The 24,619-nt window shown below is 43.3% G+C and overlaps 1 protein-coding gene across 2 annotated transcripts in view; it reads left to right on the top strand.

Annotated features, from left to right (window-relative positions):
* The first annotated feature begins 1,329 nt into the window (after positions 1-1,329).
* LOC109852337 (T-lymphocyte activation antigen CD86-like) overlaps positions 1,330-24,619 on the top strand; it is a 187,783-nt gene continuing 164,493 nt past the window's right edge. For both annotated transcript variants that reach the window (XM_020423407.1, XM_020423405.1), the window contains exon 1: positions 1,330-1,525. The gene's annotated coding sequence lies outside the window, so the exon portion shown is untranslated. The remainder of the gene's footprint in view (positions 1,526-24,619) is intronic.

The following is a 24,619-nucleotide window of genomic DNA, read 5'->3' as shown; positions in this document are numbered from 1 at the left end:
GAGATAGCTGAGCATCTCGCGAAACCGAACTTCCCCTCATCGTGTGTTATACGTTGTTACACATCGACTATCAACCATAACATCTGTCACCGATTGTTACGCGCGCTAATTAATTAAATTGCTATTCCATAGACCGCGGAAATCCTCTGTCGTGAGATACGGAAACTTGCTCTATAAGTCGTCACCCGAGGCGAAGCTTAATCCGCGTTGCCATTTGCAACGTAATTATCCTTGCAAATTTAATTACACAATTAAATTTTTCCGGATGCCAATTAACCTACAATTCGCTGAATTATAATTACGTCTCGTCGTTTCTTTCTTACCTATTATCACCCGCTTTCCACGACTTTTGTGAAATGTCGCTTCTCACGCCAGTTTTTCAACATTATATTTCATTATGTGCGAAGTCCTTCCAATTTTCCTCTCTCTCTCTCTCTCGGCCTCTATTTTTTATATTAATTTTGTAATTCAACAAATAAGCTCTTAATAAATATAATTGTTGACATTTGATACAGCGCGCGCTCGTTAATGATTAATGAAATAATCTCAATTATAACATTGATGTCCAAATTGTCGAACTTGCAGAAAATGTAAAGCAGATGATTCTGCTATGCGCGATCTAAACTATCTGCATTTTTGCACGTTCAACACTGAAGTTGAATATTAAAATTTAAATAATAAAATAAGTCATCGGAGAATTTCATTTCGAGAGTACGCTAAATATTTTCTCCCCCTCTTCTCCCGCATCTGTCTATATATTCGATAGTTCGAAAACCTCCGCGGTTGCGCATTTCCGTTCGCGAGAACACGACTTCCCGTTCCCGGGGGGGAAAGGGGTAAACGTATTAAGCGACGAATTCTTGACGACATTTCGGAGGTTGCACGCCGACAGTATTTTCCCTCGCCGAGCGACGAGGTAACCTGTCCGTGGCTCTGCCGCCGCCGGAGCTCGACGTGGGACGTTCCGTAGGACCTGCGCGCTCCGCCGGCCCGGCGGTTCAGTCGCTTCTACCAAGCGGCACTCACGTTCCGTGTCCGGACCGCACGCGCCTTTGCCGCGCACGCGAGAGACCAATCTCACTCCTCTCTCTCCTCCCTTTCGCTCTCGTTCACTCCGCGACGACCACGGCACATTTCATTGTGCAGCGTTTCGCTGTGCGAGAGGCCAGATCAATCGCGTGAATTTTCCGCGCGGACAGAATCGCCGGGAAATCTCCACCGTTTTCTCTCTCTCTTCCTCTCTTCTATCTCTTTCTATCTGTCTCTTTCGTCCTCGAAATATTCTGACGATAGATCGTCGCGTTCGCCAGAGCGAAGAGAGAACGCAAGCGCTCATTTATCTCGCGTCTGAGATGACGAAGGACGCGCGATTAACAGTGTTGTGAGGGCTCTGCATGGAGGGCGACCAGCGTGTTTGACAAGTGATTAGTGAGCGGCGATTCTCTCCCAAGTTTTCAGTTAGTGCTACGTAAGCGAAGAAGAAGAGCGTGAGGTCTTTGCGGGTGGCAACGTTACACACATGAGGGTGAGTGCCACTTTTCTCTCTCGTTTTGTCTTTATTTTTGCCGGCCCGTGATCGCGAGATAAATGCACATCGTAATAGTCTGACGGGCCGTAAGTCTTTTGCACGCGGACGGAAAGAAGCGACTCTGCGAGAAAGTTCCGTCTTCTCACGTTGGTCGATGTTGATATAAACGAGCGATTGACTCGATGAATCACACGTGCGCCCACATCTTTACTCGGCACATTACTTCTCGCGGAACCGAAGAGAAAGAGAGAGAGAGAGAGAGAGACAGAGAGAATAATCTTTCTCACGCAAACATACTCTTATGTATTCGTGAAAAGTGATAAATCGCGTGGCGGAGAAAAATTTTCATCTCGCGTTTATGTGCATTATGTGTACAATCGTTCGATCACAATCGATTCGTCGGAGTTTATATGACGATCGCGCGGAAACTTTGGCATGTACAAACGTGGTGGTGGTTAATTGCGCCGGCGATCCAATTAAACCGTAGCAACAAAGATCAACACACAAGCGCGGAATTAATTTAATTATAATTACACAAGACTTGCGCGCGCGCAAGAGATCGGAAGATCAAGAGCGCGATCGTCGGAGCGCTGCGTTATTATACGTCGAAAAGCGCGGACTCGCGAAATGGGCGAAGTCAATATGTGTTCGTTCTCTTTTTACGGTTGATGAACGCAATACGTCACAATCGATCACAGCGTGTCGCGAAAATGTCACGCGGAAAGGAAGTCGCTCTTCTTTCGGTCGTCGTGCGAATGCAAGTAACACGAATCGCGCGAGAGTAGACCGCGCGCATCCGTGACGCGGCGACGAATTCGAGAGAGATTAATCGTGTACGTACCGGGTCTCCGGCGTGTCATAATTAATCGCGTCATCGGTGCGCGACTCATGTGCTAATGACAGGTAGGAATTAACGTGCACGTATACGTGCGCGCGCTCGCGCGCGCGAGATGCACTTCTAATTATTGCGCCGTCGCTTCACCTCCCCGTGGGATCAGACGAGCTTAAAGTCCGTTGAACGCCGCGTCGTACATTATTCTCGATCTCTCCGTTCAACCTCCAGCGAGAAGAGCGGGAGGGGTTAGGTGGTTTTAACCATTCCGCCCTTTAGTTATGGCAGACTCTCGGCGAGGCCGTCTATTAATAAGGAGGAAGATCCCCGGGCCGCCTTTGTTATCAAGCATCGTGTCACAGTATGAATTGCGGGAACGCCGGTTCGGCTCCGAGCCACCGAAGCGACTGCCGTAATGAATGGCCGATAGTTAAATGCTCGCGGAAACATCAGCGCAATCCATTCCCCACCTACCCCGTTTCTTCAGCGATGTCACAGTATTTCTTGCACAGTCTCGCGCTGTCTCGTTATTTACTGCACTTTAGTTCAAATATGTCGTGAGTCTGCAGTCGTCGGGTTTTTCTTACGAAACGCGCGCGCGCGAAAACAGTTATTACACTCTTATAAAACTACTAAATGTCATTATATATATATATGTAGTTTTATCTTACAATAACCGAGACGTTCTTTAGTTCGGTTGTATGAAATATATAAAAGAACGATTTTTGTCATACAAACATAGAAGTTACAACCGTTCAACACCCATATATTTCACGTTCCGATTTACCTGTATTATTTCCACCTGCAAGATAAATGGTCGACACGTGATATTATTCGCGTTGTAATACGCGATCTTGCGCAGATCGTGTAACGGGCAGGGCAAAGAAGATTGTTGCGGATTCGGCAACAATCCAGATGGCGGTACGTTAACCAACCGGCCGGAGTTTCAGCGAGATTAGTCGCTTGATAATTAAGAGCACGTGTTTTGCAAAATTACAAGACAGCCGGTTGCTCGGGCGAGTTAATTAACGCGCCGGTTATGAACACATTCATCCAGAGATGCACTATCCAGTTCGAAAATCATGATTCTCAGTTAGCGGAACACGATGCTCGATCAGTAATTACTACATTACGGCAAACCGATCGCCACAAATATCGCCTCAATTTTCACAATTTCGTGAAAACCGACGTTTTGCGTTTGGCTCAAATGTCCGAGCGAAACAGATTTTTCCAACGAGATACCGTGACCACAATCTTTTGTGATTTTAATTATAAGCACACACACACGCACACACACACACACGCCGTACATTTCAAAATATATATCAAATTATAATCGCAACGGACGATATATAATTCACCTGTACGTCGCGTTAAATTATTAATCTAATTTTATCGTTCAGAGGCTGTATGGATAATATAATCCTATTATATCTGTTATACATTCCGTGATACTATTAATTGCAAAACGTCAGCTTTCGTCACAAGCTGTAGGATTATTGTTGAAAATAACATTTAAAATTTTATCGCATAAAAATCGAAAAAGATTATGTAAAATAAAAGAGAATGCGCACGTGAATAGCCGCGGAAGAAGAAGCCGAAATGCGTTCCTCTTGTGAATTGTTCACCTTAATGCGAACGAGAGGTCATCAAGGGCCCAACACAATCGATCCTCGAAGGATCGGCGAATACCTTTTAAAAGTCAAATGCGTGTTCGAATGCTTTTGACTGCTTGGCAGTAACAACGACTTTGTAAGGTCGGGATAAAAAACGATATAAATGAGAAATTCATCGTATATTTAGTTGTGTGAAATAAGAACGAGAATAAAATATGTGTAACGGAATATATTGAATTTTCCAACATTTTAAATACACTCTTCTCTATCTTCTCTATCTTCATCGTAACAATTTAATATATTCCAAGTGACATTTTCGTACGAGCAGCAATATAAACTTTAAATAACTGGACGAAAATATTTTAAATGCGTTTTTTAAACATTTTGCATTATATTTTGCAGAGAGAGATTAATATTTGAAGAATCCTTACAGTTGGATAATAAAAGTAGCAAGCTCCGATTAACAAATATACTCGGATTAAAATATCAATTCAAACTTCATAATGCACGAACTATTCTGATACGTCGCGGAGAATATGTAAAGAGAGAGGGAAAGAGAGACGCTATTCTACTCTTAAACAAGATAAAATCTCTCTTTTGATGAAAAAAAAAAAAAAAAAGAACTATCCGAACTTCTCTCTCGTAAAATTGCGCAAATATGATTCATTTACCAGACCGAATAATTTACGTGACACAAATATTCGCGGATGAAAGACGCGCGTGCGGTGCGATGAAAAAGAATGGGACGCGTCGTTCCCCACATTCTCGCCGTGCAAAATGAGAAAGGAGAAAGATGAAAAGTAGGGTGCATACAAAAGATGACTTACGCTCTCGCACGTGGTGCAAGAGCGCGCGAAGATTCATGAACTGGTTTCGAACACAGAAGAGCCGACATCGTATAACTCCGGTATTATATAAAAGGCGCGACATCCGCCGCACACTCGCATTTAAAACAATCTCACGCGACATAAGTTGCTATCGCGACGAGAACGGAATTCACAGGAGACGCAACATATAAGATTGCATCTCGGCGAGAAAAATATGTACTTGCAACGACACAGACGAGAGAGACTTTCTCGCTCTTTTTTCCTTTTTCTTTCTTGAGCGCGCGCGCGCGCGCACGAAGTCCGCGAAAAATTCGATAGTTTCATTCCACTTTTACGGCGCCGTAACGCCGAAGATTTCATCATCGCGGATACGGACGGGCGAGAAGACGGTGGCATCGGAGATGGCGACCGGCACGGTGAGGATCAGTCGGGCGGAAAGCTCTTTCGGGACGAAATACACGCGGCTATGCAAATATCCGGAGTCGAGTATTCGGAAGACGAGAGAGAGAGAGAGAGAGAGAGAGAGAGAGAGAGAGAGAGAGAGAGAGAGAGAGAGAGAGAGAGAGAGAGAGAGAGAGAGAGAAGGAGAAGGATGTGCATCTGGGCGAATGCCGGTACTCGGCCTGGGCTACAAGTAGCTCGTAGACTTTCCCGACCGAATCCGACGCTATTTTACGGGATCGAGGGAAACGATGATATCGATCGCGGATCAGAAAAACGGCATTTTGCGAGAAGGATAAAGAGCATAAATGTGAAAAGGAAATCTTCGCGGAGAGGTAAATGACGAAAGTGCCGAAGCGTTATTGTTATAGCTCTTATATATATACCCTTGCCCTTTGAATTCCGCTCGCTCGAAGTTTCCAACAACCTAGCGCGATAATTATGGAAATGATGCTCGCGGACGTGTTTGATCATATATAGATCGAGATAATGCGGTCGGACGAGGTGGGAGGGAGAGCTGACGGTAGCTGCGCCGATCGTTTTTGCGCTCGATCGCATATTCCTGGGAATTGACTTAACGTCGATTTTCTATGTAAATGGCCGAGCCGTGCCCGGGACCAATGGCGATTCGCGCGGGAATGCGCGTCTGAGCGCCGATCTACATATAGGACGAAGGGGTTCATCGCCGGCGCGACTTTACATCTCCATGTTTTCGCGCTTCATGTAACTCCCAAAAACGGGATTACTCTACCACACTGTTAAAATAGCTGTGACTCGATTGACTCTCACCCTTTTTCTCATCTAAATGTGAGGAATCTCTCAAGTTTAATTCTACGCACAACACGTGGCAGTGATAAAATCGAACAAGAAAATAGACAATGAATATTCAACGCTAACAATAATAAGTGTTTTGTCACGCGGACTAGATCCTCGCGAAACAATGATACCGTTCCCGCGGTAGATTAATTAGCTCCCCCCATTGTGCGAAACTTTCGATTGGCTGTACTTTAACTCGAACAAGGGGGTGCTTTCTTGCTCTTCGGGAAAAGTTTACATTTTCGAACTTAACGGCTTGTTCTTTCCCGGCACTTTAATTCGTTCGGCGCATTCTCGCGATTGATTTTTTTTTTTTTTTTTTTTTTTTCACGGTCTACTCAAACGAAAAGTTTTCCCTCTAAGCCTCCGGGATGCTTCTCGTTTACGATGAGATTCACTCAAACAGCGGTATGAGCGTAATCGTCAGCGAGGAACGATATTCGGCACGCTTGCGAAACGGAAGCAATAACAAGTTTCTTGCAATCATCCCTCGGCGTCCAATTGTCTTTAACTGCACGTTTGAGCTTAATTACATAGTTGCACGCGATGGCGGAAACCATGAAAATCGGTAAGACTGCGTGTGCAAAGAGCAACAGATAAAGTTACGTTTACAGTTATAGCGACAGACGTACGTCCTTAACAATAACAAGAAAATTATCTCGATGTCACGTATATTGTTGACTATTGTACATCGAGTTATTTCGTTATAATTTAAGTTACGTTTCTTTTTTTTTTTTTTTTTTTTTAAATACGACGTTACTGTAATAGCCGCTGCCGAGATGTAACAGATTTTGTATCAAGATATATATATATATATAATTTTTTTTCAAGCGGCAGTTCGTGAAACTCTTAACAATTCTATAAAGTTTTAACGATCGTCGGAGTTACAGCCTTTAAAATGTGAGAGCGTGTTCCAGCTTTAAAAGACTTAAGACTTTTCTGAGATTCGCGAGTCATATTTTTATGCATGCTTTCCCGGCGTTTCGATAAAGCGGCTCACAGAAGCGTAACGGAATCTTACAATTTTTGCGAGCATCTACTGTTTATGTGTGGAGATCCCTCGTCGCAAAAATATCAACGTTTCAGGCGACATTGTGCAAGTTGGAAAAACAAACTAAATAGTCACAAAGTTGTTGAGACCATTCTGTACAATTCCCTATACGTGTATCAAAGAAACGAACGCGGATTATTTGCTAAACGTAAATACAAAAAATACACACAACAGAGTGCAAAACTCTGTTTTCCGCGCTTAAAGTCACATATCGCCCCGCGACTGCGCGCGCATTCCGGAGAGGAAATAATGAGCGCCGGCAGGTTAAAGCGCAAAATGTTACGAAAGCTCGTTTACAGTCAGACATGCATTCGTCATCACTCGTTGGTTGGGTCGCGCGGACGATCGTTAGGAAAAAATCGGTCAACGAGCAGCCGTAACTTCGCGAAGCAGCGCGTGGATGTGTGTTTGTATGTGTGTGTGTGTGTGTGCGTATATATGAGAGAAAGAGAGACAGAAAGAGAAAGAAAGAGAGAGAAGGATTACTTTGCTGATACGCGCGTGCATTTAGTCGCTTTACTCGCGTCCGTGTCGACTGTAAACTTTTTGAGGCCGATGGAGACGTGTTACGCGCTGGAGCTCGTAAAACTCTTCCCTCGGACTCCTCTCGCGCGGCGCCTCCTCGCCTCGCGCGAACAGAGCAATTAACGACTTCTAAGAGCCTGAAATCGTTTCGCTGCCAACCTCCTCCGGTGCTCTTCCAACCTCTCTTCGACTCCTCTCTCTTCCGCTTCTTTCTCTTCCATCTTCTTCTCTGAAAGAAGGCGCGTCTGACGTTACCAACACACTAAAATCTCCCGATTGCAACACTAGCGTCTGGCTTCGATGGCCGCGATGGCTTTTCTCTGTCCTTCTCTTTCGCTCTCTTCAGCTGCTACGAACGGTTTTTTTGCTCCTAGGGTTTCGTCCCTTTGGACGGCCCCTAAGACCTTCTCCTTCGGATCCTTTGTCCTTTTCTCACTTCTGTAGCTATTGTCGCGGCCAGCATACAGACGACGACGACGACGACGACGACCAACAACAACAAGGACACGACGAAATGCTTTAACGGCACTGTCCGCAAGCGCCGATGGAATCCGAAGCCTCCGGGCTTGTGAGCCACCCTCTCATTCTGGAATGTGTTTCTCGTACTAACATCTCTCTCTCTCTCTCTCTCTCTCTCTCTCTCTCTCTCTCGGTGTCTGTATGCATCTTGTTGGTGTTCTGTTTGGCGTTGTATATCTCGATAACTAAGCGCCGTAGAGACCCGAGCTTCTAGGAATGCTGGTCGGGACGCTTTGCGCGAGATAGGCCGCATCCCGTCGCTGATGTTTCGGACTGAATAGAAATCCGAGTCCCTTTCCCACGGTTGTACAGTCTTGAAAGGTGCAGAATCCTGAATATACCACAAAGGAAGAAACACGTCCGTCCACTTCACAGAACGCGGATTGGTTAGCGCCGCCGTATGTACGTTAATAAGCGCGTTCAACGAGTTAATTCACGCCGTGAGGTCTCAAAACGTGTGTCGAGTGGATAAACAAAGATGTGATTTTCTATGTACCCGATTAGTTAGTATACACTTTGTTGTTGATTATTAAGATACGGTTATGCATTTGCTGCGTCTTTGTTTATCTCGTTGAAATTCAAACTTCAAGAAATTTTGTCTCTGATTTTAAATGACTTATCTAAATAATGTTGGGAATGTTAATCAGCGCGTTTCGAAAACTTGGGATTCTAATACGCTAAATTCGACGTGGAAAGCAACGAAATTCTTATTCATAGTCAAAGACTACACAAGACGAAGCAGGGAAATTGTTCGCGGAACTATATATATCTATATATATATGTATATATGTATATATCTTGTTCTCGCGAAGTTCGTCTCTCAAATCACTTCCAATTTCATAGTCACGAACATGCATTCGCTCGGTCGGTACTTTGACGTTCAAGCTTTACATGCTGTCTTCATAAGACGCCGCTGCGAAACCTTGTTTTCCGGTTGTCAAAGCGAATAAGCTTGCTATAATTTAAGACGACAGAGTTCGATGAAAAGCGATTTAAGGCGATATCTTTCGAGAATACTTCGATTTTTCAAAAAAGAATTTTCTCGTCTTAAACGTTGAGAAAGAAAAAAAAGAGAGAGAGAGAGAGAGAGAGAGAGAGAGAGAGACACTATCCTACTTTGTTTGCAGATTTTTAAAACAATTTGAAGTTAATTTTACACGAACCGAAATAATCTTGCAACACGTGCTCTATTTAAAAATCTTAATTAATTCTATTATCATTTTATACAAATTGCTGCTGATAATGGCAATATTTCTGTCTTGTTCCAAATTATATCATTTAATTATTCTTCTCGCGGCTAAAATTTGACGAAAAGTCACGCGTTCTCGAATTACATTCAGCGCGGTCAGGCAAAATTACTTCTCGAAAGGAGATGACTCTCGGTCTCGTCGTAATATACGCTCCTCATGGCGTGTAAGTACATTTGCAATAGTAGCACGGACGAATATCTATTTTCTGCTGTTCTCCTCTGGCGAAATTCTGCGAACGCGTTGCCAGGCACGCCCCACGTCTTGCTTGGCCGAAGTATTAGCTCTAATGGTGGCTACATTTTTTTTCCCAGCCAAGTACTCACCAACGTAAACGCCACCACACAATCTCCTTCGCGGGTTCGTATTTGTAATGGCGCTCCGCGCATATTTCGCACTTTCTCGACAAACCCCTCAACGAGAGGTGATCTTCTTTGTTAAGATACGCGCCTATTGTTTATATTTCTCTTCATTTTAGCGGGAAAAACATCATCCCTCGCTTCTCAAGGGAATCATAGGGCGATCCCTCCGCGACAGATCACCTTGTCTCTCGAATTCTCCGAGATGGAAATGTCATACTGAACGCGGGATTTTCGTAACAAAGATTTACCTCGATGTTCACAAGAGTTTTCGTCGAAAGAAAGAAGAAAGAGAGAGAGATGGAGATATTAGCAATCGACTATGCAAAATGCAACGCCAAACGTGAGCACAGTTCTTGCACCGGGAATCTCTTCTAATTATAATCGAGCGCGTGTCCGAGAAATCCTTGAATTAAATCCTGCGAATTTTACATACCGTTTTAATTAATAAAGGAACAATGAAAGAGAACGCGTATAACTTTCTACTTGACAAGAATTGTATTATGGGAAATATTATTACTAAAATTTATTTAACGTAGCGACATTCCGTCCTTCTCTTTTAATAATAATAATATTATAATATTATAACATAAAAATATAGGATTTTACAGCAATCACCGCGTCGCGTTGGTATGCGCGTTGTTTTAACGCGGCGTTTCTTCTGACACCAAATTAGAAAAGAAAATTCCAACGCGGAAAAACCGGTGAGGTAATAGGTAAGTCAGAGTAAAGTAGGTCGTGGCTACGACGCGAGATCAAAGAGCACCTAGCTTTTTTCCCGCGAGGTTGTAGCCGGTAAACAGGAAATTTTCCACGGAATAAAACCAGCTTGAGACAAACGCGGACGCGCGCGCGCGGAGCAACGTGCGACGCCCCCTTGTTTGCATATGAAAATGTAATATCCTTAGCAAATTTACTCGGGGACGATATAATCTACGACAAAGAGGCCGGAGAAAAAGTTACTGCAACACGGATACGGCATCATCGAGAATGTAAGAAAAATTTTGCGAAATTCCGACAGAACGGTTGACAAGTCGCTTATATATGAGAAATATGTTCGAGTTGTTTGCAAATTATAGGAGCAAAGCGCATTTTGCTCGAGAAAAATGGAGAGACGGTCTTGCAAAATATCGCGTTCTGTCGCTTTTATACGCTCGAATGGTATTAATTTCTCGACAGTTTTCCGTCGAGAATCACGATCTCTCGTAAAGTGAACAAAACAAAAAGTTCATCTTTCTCTCTCTCTCTCTCTCTCTGCTTTTCTCTTCTTGGCAAAGTCTCCATGTTAGTCGAATGGAGAATTATGCCCGAGAACTCGATGGAAATTCCTCTCTGTCTCTCTCTTTCTCTCTCTCTCTAAGCCGACTATTCATCCCGCCGAGCGCTGCAGCTCGAACGTAAGTCGCGCTCGAGAGCGTAGCAAAAATGACGAGCGCGTCCCGATATCAGAAGCAAGCCGCGCTTGTAACGAATCGTCATTCGCGGCCGAGCACTCGTAATCTCGCGCGACGCTTTCGAGCCCGTCCGCGAAATCCTTCTTTTCCTCTCCCCCGGCCAATCTCGCGCAATTTTGATGCGAATATATTATTAGCTTGTGTATTATAAGCTCGTGTCTCGCGGTAAATTTTGCCAATATCACACGGGACACGCGCTTTATCGCGTTTCTGCGACGACAAGCTTGAATTTGCGTAATTGAATTTCACAATCTCCTTTTTCTTTTTTATTCGATTTTGTCGGTTAAATTGCTTGTACCGGATACTGAATTTGCTTCTCGTATATATGCCGGTACTTTTCTTTCTTTCCCGAACCGATTTCGCTGCACCTCGTTTTCCGCAGTGCGCGCGACTGTTTATCCAATACCATAATTCCCGGAAAGAAATTCGGAGATTACTCGCTCGAAATAAGGTGAAAGGATCGTAAGTAAATAGCATTACACACACTTTGCGACTTTGCTTCGGACGTAAGAAAATAATTTTTCCCGTTGCAAAGAGCGCTCTCGACGACGTGACTTTTATTTCAGATGCTTTATGTCTTTTGCGTAGTTAGTAATTTAAATCTAAACTCTGCAGCGTCTGTGTTCACACTTAAATTAAATGTTCATTGCTTAAATTAAATATTTCTTTACCTTCTTTTGTGAAAAAAAAGAGAAGGAATTATTTCTGAGTGAAGTATCGTATTATATTCTGTATCTTCTCTTTCTCACTCTCTCACTCTCTCTCTCTCTCTCTCTCTCTCTCTCTCTCTCTCTCTCTCTTGTTTGCGCTCTCCGTTCGTGCGCGTTTACTTTAGAGTTACGTTGTTTGCGATCGGCTTTAATGCAGCGTGAGATTTATGCCAACATAAAATATCGCGCGCGTTTTCCATGAAAATACAAAGGAGACCAAGCTTAGTCGACCTCAATTCGGCGTTTACTTGAACGCGGTGTCGCGCAAGACACAAGAAGCGGCACGTCGGAAATCTCGCTCTTTTTCGATTTACATTGTTAAAAAAGACGTCTCTTCCTTTTCTTTTCTTTTTGTCTCTCTCTTTCTCCTTTCCCATTCCGAAAGAAGATGGGAAAAGGAGACTTTCGCGCGGATAAACATCTGCGTATCGAATGAAAGCCGACCAGATGGAAAGCACGGATCCTCAAATATTTAAAGTTATCGTCGGAGTCTCTCTTCCCGCGGAACTGCGGGAAACGTCGAGTGGAAGCGTCGAAGGGAGTCAAGTTCTCGCAGGAAGTTCGTCTTCGCGCGGGCCGAAGACGAAATTCGTTGACCCACGTCTCCCGATCGTTTATATACCGCAAGAAGTACATATATATATATATATGTAAATATATGTACGTACACGCAAATACATATACTCAATACGTATACGCGCGTATACGCGCCATGCATTGATCGCGCTCGAAAGGAGACGCGCGACTCGCTCTCGAGAGGTGGAGATTCGCTCGGAAAATTTCGATCCTTCTTTTCACCGTCGCCGCCGTGTCAATTGACGCGAAGTGCACTCCGACTTCGACTTGCACTTCCACTCCGTTCCGCCACGACGAAGCATTTTCCCGCGACGCCTCGAGGATTAGCCGAGACGATCTGGATATATATATATATATATATACATATATATAGCAGCTTCCCAATGTTCGTGCGATTCGGCCGTGTCGACGCACAAACGACCGTAGGATACACGTCGATTGTACGTCGAGTCGTCGTCGGGAGAGAGCGAGAAACGCTCTCACGTTCTCCTCGAGAAGATCCCGCCGACGTCGTCGTCGTCGTCGTCGTCGTCGTCGTCGTCGTCGTAATTTCGGCGAACGGCGAAATTAACGCGGTGTCTTTGGCGCTCCATTTATTCCGTTAATGTAATTTAGCGTAAAATCAAGCGGAGTATTACGCGCGGATCAAGCTACCATCTCCGTGCGGATGGCTGTGTCTGACAACCTGAAGCGCGGAATTGACGCCGAATTGTTGGGAGGAGCGGAAATTGCAGGTTGTAGCGGGGACCTAACGACGCGCGATATTCGCGTGGAAAATCGAAATGTTCCACTTCGCAGATCAAATATCATCATATTATCTCGAGATTGGAATTTTCCAAAAATACAGCGGCACGCTTCGAAAATAAGAAAACTCGGGCGGGGGAACTCGAACTTATATTCGCAATTGTTTTTTTTTGTTCGCGCGCGTAATTTTGTAGATTTTCATTAGTTGATCCCGCGCGGAATACTTTCACATCGAAGCGCGACGTCTATTTCTGTTATGTTGAAGTTGAACGTCGTAATTAGGAAGTTGAACGTCGTAATTAGGTTACCATTAACCCCTACTCCTTAAAACTTTGATCGAACTTCCGGCAGATAATACTCTAAAAAACAAAACATCGATTATGCCAAGTACGTCGTTATACGACGAGCGAGCAATGTGCGAGAAAGTCCGCGAACGGTTGCATTTTTCGCGAGTTTGGGAAATGGTTTTTGTTTTTCGTTGTTGTTTCAAGTTCAAGCGAATATAGTCGCGCGACTCCCGGTGATACGCGCCCGCAAATTGTTTGCGGGACGACAATGGCGCGGCCCGGTGCCGGACCAGGAACATTCCCGAATTCGAGAGTAAAAGATGCAGGAAAATGGAGAGGGTATCTCGCGACGAGTACAATAGCCGAGGACAATGCGTCATTCTGGTCTACTGTGTTCTTTTTGTTGTTTTATATTCACTTTTGTTCTCAGACCCCGTTTCCGGGGGTGTTTCGAATTCCTCTTCTTACGTTCGAAGACAAAACCGCGTAATCCGGTCTTGATGGGCGCAGGCGAATCGTGAAACCTCTTCCGCGACTATAAAAGCCCCCAATCCTTCACACACGTATATATCGCGCCGCGACCTTTCAACCTTTTGTCGCAAAGACAAACCGTGTCTACTTTTCTGTAAAATTTCTTCCACCAACTTGTCTCATCGCGGCGAATATATTCGTTATCATTGAAAACGTAAACTTGAGAGAACGTGCTCCTGGTGTTCTTCTCGGTTTGAAACTTTCCTTCGCGAACGAGAGAAAACGTAAATGTGTGACCCGATTCCTACCCACTGCCGCGAACGACAAGATTTTTAATTCTAGTGGCCGTCATTCTATCGTCACTAAGTATCTCCCGTTCGTTTCCATAATGTTGATTCATTCCTTCCTTTACCTGAGAAAAGTATGGCGAGTTTAATAACTTATCTCTCTCTTTCTCTCTCTCTTTACAGCAACGTCTCGGGGGCTTTTCACTTAAAGCTACGTTTCAAGAACTATCTGAAGATACCCGACTTCGAAAGTACACTCTTATTCGGAGACTAACAAGTTTATATACTTTTATCGAGTGCGCGCGCGGCGTGTTGGTGCAGAGCATTCGGCGTCGAATGCTTTATATTGTCGTCCGATGACGGCCGGACGTTTTTGTAAGAAAACTCGGTTCGTTAAAGGAGCATGCTCGGCGAGATAGGAAAAGCGTCTTCCGCGCGTATAGCTCTCTCTCTTTGAGAAAGAAGAAGTCGGTTGCATGCAAAAGAAATGAGCGCGCATGCAAAACGAAAGCGTTGAAAAGACCGGAGATAGGGCAGAGCCGGAGCGAGAGCCGAACGCGCGCGCGCACGCGTGCGCTCGCGGCGAAGAGAAAATGTAAACGGCTGTTTGAGATACAGTCTGTGCCTGAAATTTATGCAAAATACGTACTTCGGAATTCTTGATATTGCGGGATGTACGCGGGTGAGTGAGAGAGAGAGAGAGAGAGAGAGGGGGAGAGGGGAAGAAGAAGAGGAAACGCGATGCGTCATGCTTCGCGCGTCAATTTACAAATTGCATAAATCGCCCAGCGCGCGCGTTTCTCTTCCGTGGGAATTTCTATTCCACGGATATTCCGCGTACGTACACTCGCGTACGTACATACGTCGCGTACGTACGCAAGCTATTCGCGCGATTTCGCTTGCTATTTCATTTTGAACGCAGAAAAGTCGACCGTGACGGCTTGCCTCGACGCGTCTCTCTGAAGATGAGTGTAACTAGTATATGCTTCTAAGTGAAGAAGCGTTATATTTTCTCTCGACGAAAAAGAAAGGAGGATAGAAAAGAAACGGAATTAGCACTTGCAGCTTGTGCGGGCTTTAAAGCACACACAGCTGCGCTACGACACTAGAAACTTTTCCGTTCTCGTTATGGCTGTTTATTTTTTGCATACACGACGACGGAACAGGCGCGCGCCGCCTGCAATTACGCTGTGAAAGAAAATGAGTTGAAAGGAATGACTCTAGTTATTCTTGGGGGACGGTGAGATTTTCGAGACGCAGATTTCGTTTGAACTTTTTCGCCGACCTTTACAATTCTAAGTTCATTAAACCTCCTCCGTAATTGAAATAATCCGCGAACAATTGATTGGGAAGTACGTGTCGTCGCGTAAATTATCAACCATCAATTATCTTTCGGGAATGAAAAAAGTACGTGGATGAGGAAAAAAAAACATTTGTGAATAATTTAATAAATTAGACTTGCGCAGTCGCGTATTTACAGCTGCGCATCTCTAGCAAATATATCGCGGATTAAATCGCTATCCGTGTGTCTCATGGGAATTAACTGTAATTAGAGCAACGTTATTGTGCTGTTTTTCATTAGAGCGTATTTTCTCATAACGATGATGAATGACTGGGATAAAAATGCCTCTCTCTAGTCGAGCAATTTATATATCTAATATATATCTCTGGAGAATACTAAAGACAAAAGAGAGAGAGAGAGAGAGAGAGAGAGAGAGAGAGCCGGTGTTATTCTGTTTTTCTCTCTCTCTTTTTTTTTTTTAATAGAATCAACAATACGCAATCTCCACTGCGAGCGAGATAACGCGAAAGGTAATTACGCTTTCACGCACTATTCCTAGACTGTTAGTAGTAATTGCTCTTATTTGAAAAATAGCAACGTGCTCGCAGAGAGACAGGAAAATGGCGAGCGCGCGCGCGCGCGAGAAAGAGAGAGATAGAGATAGAGCGCGGACAGCGATCCCGCATGAATAGGAATGGCGGAAAGTTTTCTGCGAGCGTGTCACGCACAGTATTTGTCATCCCAGCATGCGTCACTATAACGAGTTACTTGTTTATCCGTTAGTTTCGACGTCGCTTTGCATCACAAAAAGCCGATGCATTCGCGCGCATCCGAGTTTAGTAGAAGCACAAGTGCCGTGTCGATTTTATAGTTAATTCAAATGTTATCAAACAACATGACTCGCGCGTTTCGTGCCAAGTGTACGTGATTAATTTGTACACATGTAATTTTTCGAAAAATATGGATATAATAATACACACAAGTACGGAGAGAATGCATAAAATTATAAACATATACGTGTACCAGGTCAAAAAAACAGATGTTACAAAATTGAACTCTGAGTTCTTTTTCTAGACTCGAAGTGGAATCGTAAACAATTTAATCTACAAGACTATATACAGGCTGATCGCACATATTACAAGATCTGCAAAGCTGTAACACCTTGAATATGTTAATTCGACAAATAAACACGACTTATTGTCAGAATAGCACACAATCTGTTGGGAAATTACTTGAAAATTGTAACAAAAATAAAACAAAATAGTACATAAAATAACATAGTAACGAAATAACAATGACGGTTGAGAGACGACATATTACGCGACATTTTCTCGTTTTGTGACTTAACAAAGTCAAATTTGAAAGCTACGTGATGAAAAAGAAAGACGAACTTACCGCAACACAAAATGACATTTTGCAACCTCGCCACATGTAAACTAGCGAATTTTTCGCGTCTCTTCCGCTACAAGAAGAAGTGCAAAATTTACGTTAGATCTTGCGGCGGCAAGAATCGAGAGAAAAGGCACAAATTCACGCTATCACATCGGACAACCCGGTCCATCCATCACAGCTGCCGTCTGTTCTTTCCGGCAGAGATGAGACTTACGATACACTCCGGGATCTGGCGCTTTGTTGCGATCGGACATGTTGAAAATCTTTCCGGCAAGACACCTTATCAGATTAGCCGCAAACAATTTGTAGCGGGCACGAAAGTAGAATCAAATCGATCAGAGTATTGCGGAAAATATATTGCAAAAAAGCGGCGTATTTCGAGATTATCGGCTGTCAAACTTGACATATCGTGTTTTCACCATACATTTGTGCGTTTCTGATTAAATTAAAAGTATATAAACGAAAGTCGATATGCCACGCGCGGTATGTTAACGAAATTAAAACTTTCGAAGGCCGATCAATTACGTTTTTTTTTTTTCACGATTATGATTGATTGACGTAAATCTAAAACTCGTTTCATCACCGTCGACGGACTTGAAGCCGCAAACTTTGAAAAATTTATATATAGTGTCGAAGACCCCGAAATAAAAGAAAAGGAGAGAGAGAGAGAGAAAAGAAAGGAAGAGAGAAAGAGAGAAAGAGAGAAAAAGTTATTTTCTCAAACCAACAACTCTCTTATTATTGTGCAGAGTAACGCGAACGATCAAATATAATCGATCGAATAAACAAATTAACAACACGTAATTAACACAATACGCATACACTTATAATTAATGAGATAATGTATTATTTTTTTCTCGATTAAATTATAATTAATGCGACCTTTAATATATTTCGCTAGCAGTACAAAACACGGTCAATTGATGTTTATTGCATTATGCAAGATAATAATGCTCATTTTATGACCGAGTCTGCTATTATCGTGTCCTACGCGAGCACACGTGTATAATATGTATACGCACGCGTATAATATACACATCGCTATAAGCTATCACGAGACGCGACACACACGAGGCTTTGATGTGGACGCCGCGCCGGTGCTGTCAATAACGTAAGTACCGCGATTACGCGGAATTCAAAGGGACGCGATTTACCGATACTACAAGGATATCCATCCCTCATTCATGCACGCCCATTGGCCGTGCGGAACGCGACGCACACATGGGTTTTACCGAGTCTCGTCACGTTACGGCCAGCCGATCATGTTGATGGGGATAAGCTTTGTTACAACGAAACCTCTTTTGTTACCTAAACGCGCTATTATTTTATTAACCGTTCCATTCATCTCCCTTGAAAATTGGCGGCAAACAAATTGGAAAATGTGCCTCGCAGCATCGGTTTCGTTAAAAATTTTGCTTTCTTTTCAGAAATCACATAAAATTATCGACGAGAGATTGTTTTCTTTCAACAGTAATTATTTTAGTTTTTGTAAATTAGAATTTTCAAGGGAACCATATTTCTCCGAGATACATTAATTTGATTTCAAATTTGACTTATGCCGAAGCAATTCAAGCTATTTAATGTGTAATTCGGCTCATATACATATAATAACGCCGAGTGTATAATTTACCTCTGTGTACTTCCGCGCGCGTGCACATATGTAAACACATATATACACATACATGACACACATGAACGGGCGGAGCGCACGTGATAATACGACGCGCTTGAGGAAGATGCGTACAGTTCGGTCGGATCGTCGTCGCGTGATCCCGAGAGCATCTTATCGATTGGGTATAGTGGCTCGACAGGGACAGCTTGGTGGAGAACGAGGTGAGAGGATTTGCAGGGCGGCATCGTCTGCGACCCTGATACGGAGCGCGCGTGTACACACGTACATAATATTCGCGCGCTATCGTAGGCGTGGTCGTGCCGCATGGATAATCTATGTTTGTGTGTACGAGGGACCTCATAATTCTCTTAAGTAAAGGATATTGGCAACCGTTCTCGCGCTTAGCCGACGGTTTGTACAACCGGTACTTGTATAGTGACGCCAACTCTGAGGGATACGATAAATAGACAAGAGAAAAAGAGAGAGAGAGATAGAGATAGAGAGAGAGAGAGATACATATATACACTATGGCTTGCTTGATGCGCTTCGCGTTTACAGTACGTTACTATTTGCCGGCCGCATACAAGGCCGGACCAATTAAGGCTTATGTGCTTTTGTCACCTTCCGACAGGGTAAACTTCCTTCGGGCAACAACATGTTGATATTGCGGCGTCTCTGTGCTTCCTTAGCTCACGTAGCGCAAACTCGTCGAGTGTCCTCCTCGGAATTCGAGCTTTAACTCGACAATCCGCCGAGCTCTATCATGCAAAATAATCACTTTACGCTTCGCGCATGCATGTTCAACTAGGTATATTTAAAAGTGTCAAAAAAAGTTGATGGTTTCGTTTAACATTTATTAATACACGTAATGATTTATGTAATTCATGTTCGTGTCACTCGCGATGTAAAGAATTTTTTATTCGCGAATTTGCAACTGTGAATTATATATGTATATATATATATTTTATATTTTTCATGTATATGACTTTCGGATAAGCCAACAAAAATTCGAGTATGTGCGCTCGCGATTATTTTTTATCGCGACGTCATCGAGCGTGAAATCTGGCCGTACTCTGCGACTGGTCGCTAAATAACAACGCGAAATCCGCGCGCGCGTGACTTTTTTAATACAACAAATACACTGCTTTCAGAGCGCGATTGCGATCGTACAGGCCTTCCGAACGAGACGGGCGCAAACGAGACCGCGGATTCGGTCGATTCACGTCGTCAGCCAATTAATCCAGCCGTTAATCGTCGATTTAGAGGTCGCTCGAGCGATCGCGCAGTAAGTCGGCGCATTATAGTTCGGGCGTGTTACGAAAGGATAGGCGCCGCGTACATGTACGCGTCTGCTATTGGCAGGGTCGATATACGCGCGATAATAGCAGCTATAGAGGACACCTCTCTTCTCTGTCTCTCTCTCTCTCTCCCTCCTCCACGTTTATTGCCTAATAGGTCATACGGCGTGCACACACGAACCACCATCGTTCCACGACGGCTTACGTACCCGCTCGGCTCGTTGCATCGCGTCGCGTCGCGTCGCGTCGCGTCGCATCGCGCGCGTTAATCCGCACGTGCAAATTCGCGGCGAGTTTGTATCCCCGAGCGTGCCGTGCATAGTTCCGACGACACGCAGCGCCGACAGTACCGTCGACGATACATCCGGATATCGCGATATTTTTATCTCGCATTGACGTAAATTGTTTTTTCTTTTTAATTCGTGTAGATATACTTGTTGTTGAAATTCATGGACAACTGTCTTTTAATGAGATCTTTATCGCAGAAAAAGAATGAGTTTCGTGTTTGAGAAAGATTATCCGAATACGACGAAATATTTCGACGTTAATCAGATTCAGGGAAAATAATTAATTAACGTTATTTGAAAAATACGTGACTTGCTTTGTGAAAAAAATAATTTTTGCGATAACGGATTGAAACACGTGATATGATTAATACATAAAATGAAATTCTTGCGTGAAATATATTCCGACGATATATTCCAACTATAGCACAACAAAGCATCGTCGGTAGACAGATTATTTTTCCGGAGCAGAACGGGAACGTTTATATTAAAGCGCTACGCGCATCCGACACTCATCTATACACGGTAGTGTCTTACCCATCGCAGCATTTTAGCCAACATATGCCTCACGTTTCGCACATTTATATAAGTCTTCAGGAAGCGCGCAACATCCTGCATTTAACGCGCAATTTTGCATGCTTGTGCGCGCAAAAATAGCTGAAAATGTATTACGGTTTTATTTTTATGTTCCAGAATTCTGTTCTCATCTGACAAACAGCAGCGAGTAAATTTGAACGAATATTTTCTATCGAGAAATTGATAGGATTTTGTGGTAATGGAGATGAAATTAAGACAAGAGTGAATAAGTGGAAAAAGATTTAGATTTTTTAGACAGATTGATGCAAAAACACGCTTGAATATCGCACAATATTAGATAAGCGATGCGAGCTAAATACCGAAACGAAGAAAATCTATGTACGACCGATACGACGCGATGCATCTTTGTTATCGACGCATCGCGGGGGATTTGTCAGAGTCGCGAGTAATTGCGAAACTTCGATATTCAGCGGGACATTAATTATCAACGCTGACTGCAATTTCATCACGCAGATAACGAAGTGACTATCTCCGGATTCGGTGCGTCCAAACTTTTTTTTTCCGCGCGCACATGTACGTAGCATGTAAGAAAACTTTTAATTGTGCTTTCCCGTAACGTCGTTGCGACGCGCTTTTACGATTTCAGTGTTAAATTTATTGGCGAGTCAAATATTGACAATGTAAATATTCTCCTCGTCGGTCACTTGATAAGCAATATTAACTAGTGGCTCATCGATCGCGCTGACACGCAATTTTCCCGTGTCGTTCCCTCGCAGTTCCTTACCTCGCGCAGGTGTGCTTACGTCATTTTTATTGCGAACGTTACACAACTCGGAAAGCTAGCAATAGCACCCAGGAACTACACATCGTAAACCGTTCAAACGCGACGTATATAACTCGTCGCGAGTAATAGCTCGTCTCCATGAATGTTAAAGAGGATGAGACTTACGCGCCGCGTTTCATCCTAGCAACCAGATGCACTCTCTATGCTCGGCGCGCGGTATATTCCGTTAAATATTCCATTTTCAACAGAAGTGTAATATTTAACAATAGGACAGTTCGTAAAATCCATCTTCCTACACAGTAACTAAATCTGTCTCGTGCAAATTTAACTTCGATCTTGATATAATTGTGGTATATACCTTGAGGATTATATATATTCCTGAATATATATTCCCCACTCTTTTTCCGCGAAAATTAATTCGACGGTTAATCATTCATTTCAAATTAATTCTTACACGATAATGGAGATATAATAACTCGATTCTAATATGAATTATTAGTTTTAATATTAGATTGATATAGAATATTAGAGAGCACGAGTATAAATCACGTTAGGCTCTAACTTATGGAAAAAGCCACGAATCTCTGGAATATATATTATTTCTCCGTGACCCAGATAATACGTCGGTTGAATAAGTATTACAAGCTGCCGATACATCACGGGAGGGACAACGACGCGGCTAACGTGAGCATGTCCGCCGGGCGATATCTCTGGCCGATAACCCGGGGGCCCGAAATCTGGACGCGCGAGCACATCGATGGTAGCGGCGGCTGGCTACCGTGTGGCAGGGAGGAGCCAATAAAACACACGTGGCGATAAATTGCGCGTGGTCGCGCGGGCATCGCCGAGCGGGCAATAATGGGCGTCTCGTGGTCGGTTGCGAGAGAAAGAGGAAGAGAGGATGGAGATAGAGAGAGAAAGAAAGAGAGAGAGAATGTGTGTGTGAGAGAGAGAGTACGGGAGAGAGTGTACGAGCAAGAGAGCGGTTCCCGGGAGCGGTCGGAAACCGAGAAGGGTTACTTTCTGGTGCTACATATAGGAGGGTCCACTCGGCAACCGTCCGTCCCGTTCGTCCAGAACCACTCGTACACCGTGATCTATCGTCCCCGCAGTCGGTTCCAGTACTCGTCCCGGTTGTTGAGGGGCATTTCGCACGGCCTTGCCTTAATAGCGTTATCGCAAATCACGATTGTCGATGTTATCATTAAATGACATCGGTCGATCCTCGATCTATATTCGTTTTATTCACGAACGCTTCGTGACGGGAAAAAAAAAACGAGAAGAAAGAGAATTTAGACTGGCGATCTGCCTGCTGAAATTCGGCTTTTCTCGAGTGTCTTGTGGAAGTGTGTACCGCGGCACGCTTTAAGTAAGGAGAAGCCTTTGAGAAGAAGCTACCGCAGCCGGAGCTAATAGCGTTACGAGTGAGCAGTCGGTGGAATAATTTCATTGCGAAATTGTGGTTGGTCCTCTCTAAAGGCGCTGTTAGAAACGATGTATTCTTCGCGAGACGTTTTAGGGAAATGCAAAAGAAAACAAAATTGTCAGCATCGAGTAAAGAACATTTTTCTTTTCTCTCGACTGACGATTGTATAGGATATTGCAACTGGGTCATTTCTTGCATGAAACAATTTAAACGATAAGATCACGCGAGACATCTTCAATCACAGCTATCTTGATTTAATTAACGTGTCCCTCCCATCCCTCCGCTTCGCGGTTATTATCTTTGATATTATAGTTGTTTACGTTTCGAGAGAGAAAGAAAAAAGAGGAAAAGAGCAACTCTTGAATATAATTTTTGTTTAAAAACATTGTGAAAATTTAAGCTGTAATTTTTCCTAGCGGCATTAATCAATACATGTTTCTTTGCAAAACCGTGACTGCGAAATGTCAATATGATCATTAGAAGATAACAATCGACAGCTGACAGGTTGTCTCTTGTAATGATCCTCTTAAGCTATTCCGAAGTCGATACCAACAAACTAAGGTGACACTGTGATTTTCTCAAGCGCTGAGAAAATCAATTTTGACAAACTGAACTTTCTAACGCGATTATTTACTCGAAAATATCTTTTCTTCTTCTTCTATTTTTTCTTCGATCCTAACAACGTGATAACATTGATAAAACACAATGTCTCATAATCCTATATTAAAAAAGGCATGTGTACCAAGAAGTGCGTATTTGGAGTCGAATATATCACACCTATTGTTGCCTCTTTTCCGCGTTGCCGATTGGTTGGTTGNTTGATCGAGTCGAATCGAATCGGTAAGATCGAGAGAGTAAATAATAAAAGCGATTTTGAGATAGTCTTTTCGTCGTATATGTAGAGAAAATTAAAAACGTAACTAAAGTTACGTGACAGGAAAGAATAGAAAAACAACACGTAAAAATAACGTGACTGTAATTTATATTATATACATATAACATTAAATAATACATATATTATACATATAATTTATTATATATTTATAATATTATACTTTATATTGTATTATATGTATTATATACATACTACAGAGTAATGTCACTGACCTCGGTCGCGCGGCCTTGGCGGGGTTACTGACCTCGGCCGCGCGGCCTTGGCGGGGTCACTGACCTCGGCCCCGCGGCCTTGGTGGGGGGAGGGGTCATTGACCTCAGCCGCGCGACAGCGGCGAGGTCAATGACCTCAGTCGCGCGACTGCGGTGAAGTCACTGACCTCGGCCGCGCGACCGCGGCGGTGTTACTGACTTTGATCACGTGATTACGGTATATGTGTGTGTGTGTGTGTGTGTGTGTGTATTATATATAGATATAGAATGTTATATATGATATATATATAATATTCTCGTTTTTACTCTTTTCCTTGTCACGTGACTTTAGTCATATGGTGTTTCTCTACTTCTCCTTGTTACGTGTTGTTTTTCCACTCTTCCCTTTTTTTAGTTTTTGAGTTTGATTTTCATGTGTTATTTCTGATATCTCTCATTTGTACTTCATGGGTATTATATGGTTTGTAAGACGTGTATATTAGCTGTCATCATATTTTATCGCGGTGACATGATGTGTCTACTCACGGAATATGTTAAAATAAAAATAATAGCGTGCGCGTAGCGTGCGTCTGTGATGTGCTAGTTATTAAAAAATTTCTTCGCTAAT

The sequence above is a fragment of the Pseudomyrmex gracilis genome, unplaced genomic scaffold, assembly GCF_002006095.1.
Source record: "Pseudomyrmex gracilis isolate BER0280 unplaced genomic scaffold, ASM200609v1 scaffold_28, whole genome shotgun sequence".
In the NCBI taxonomy this organism is placed as follows: Eukaryota; Metazoa; Arthropoda; class Insecta; order Hymenoptera; family Formicidae; genus Pseudomyrmex; species Pseudomyrmex gracilis.
The sequence above is the reverse complement of the archived record's forward strand: the minus strand, read 5'-3'. Positions and strand labels throughout refer to the sequence as shown.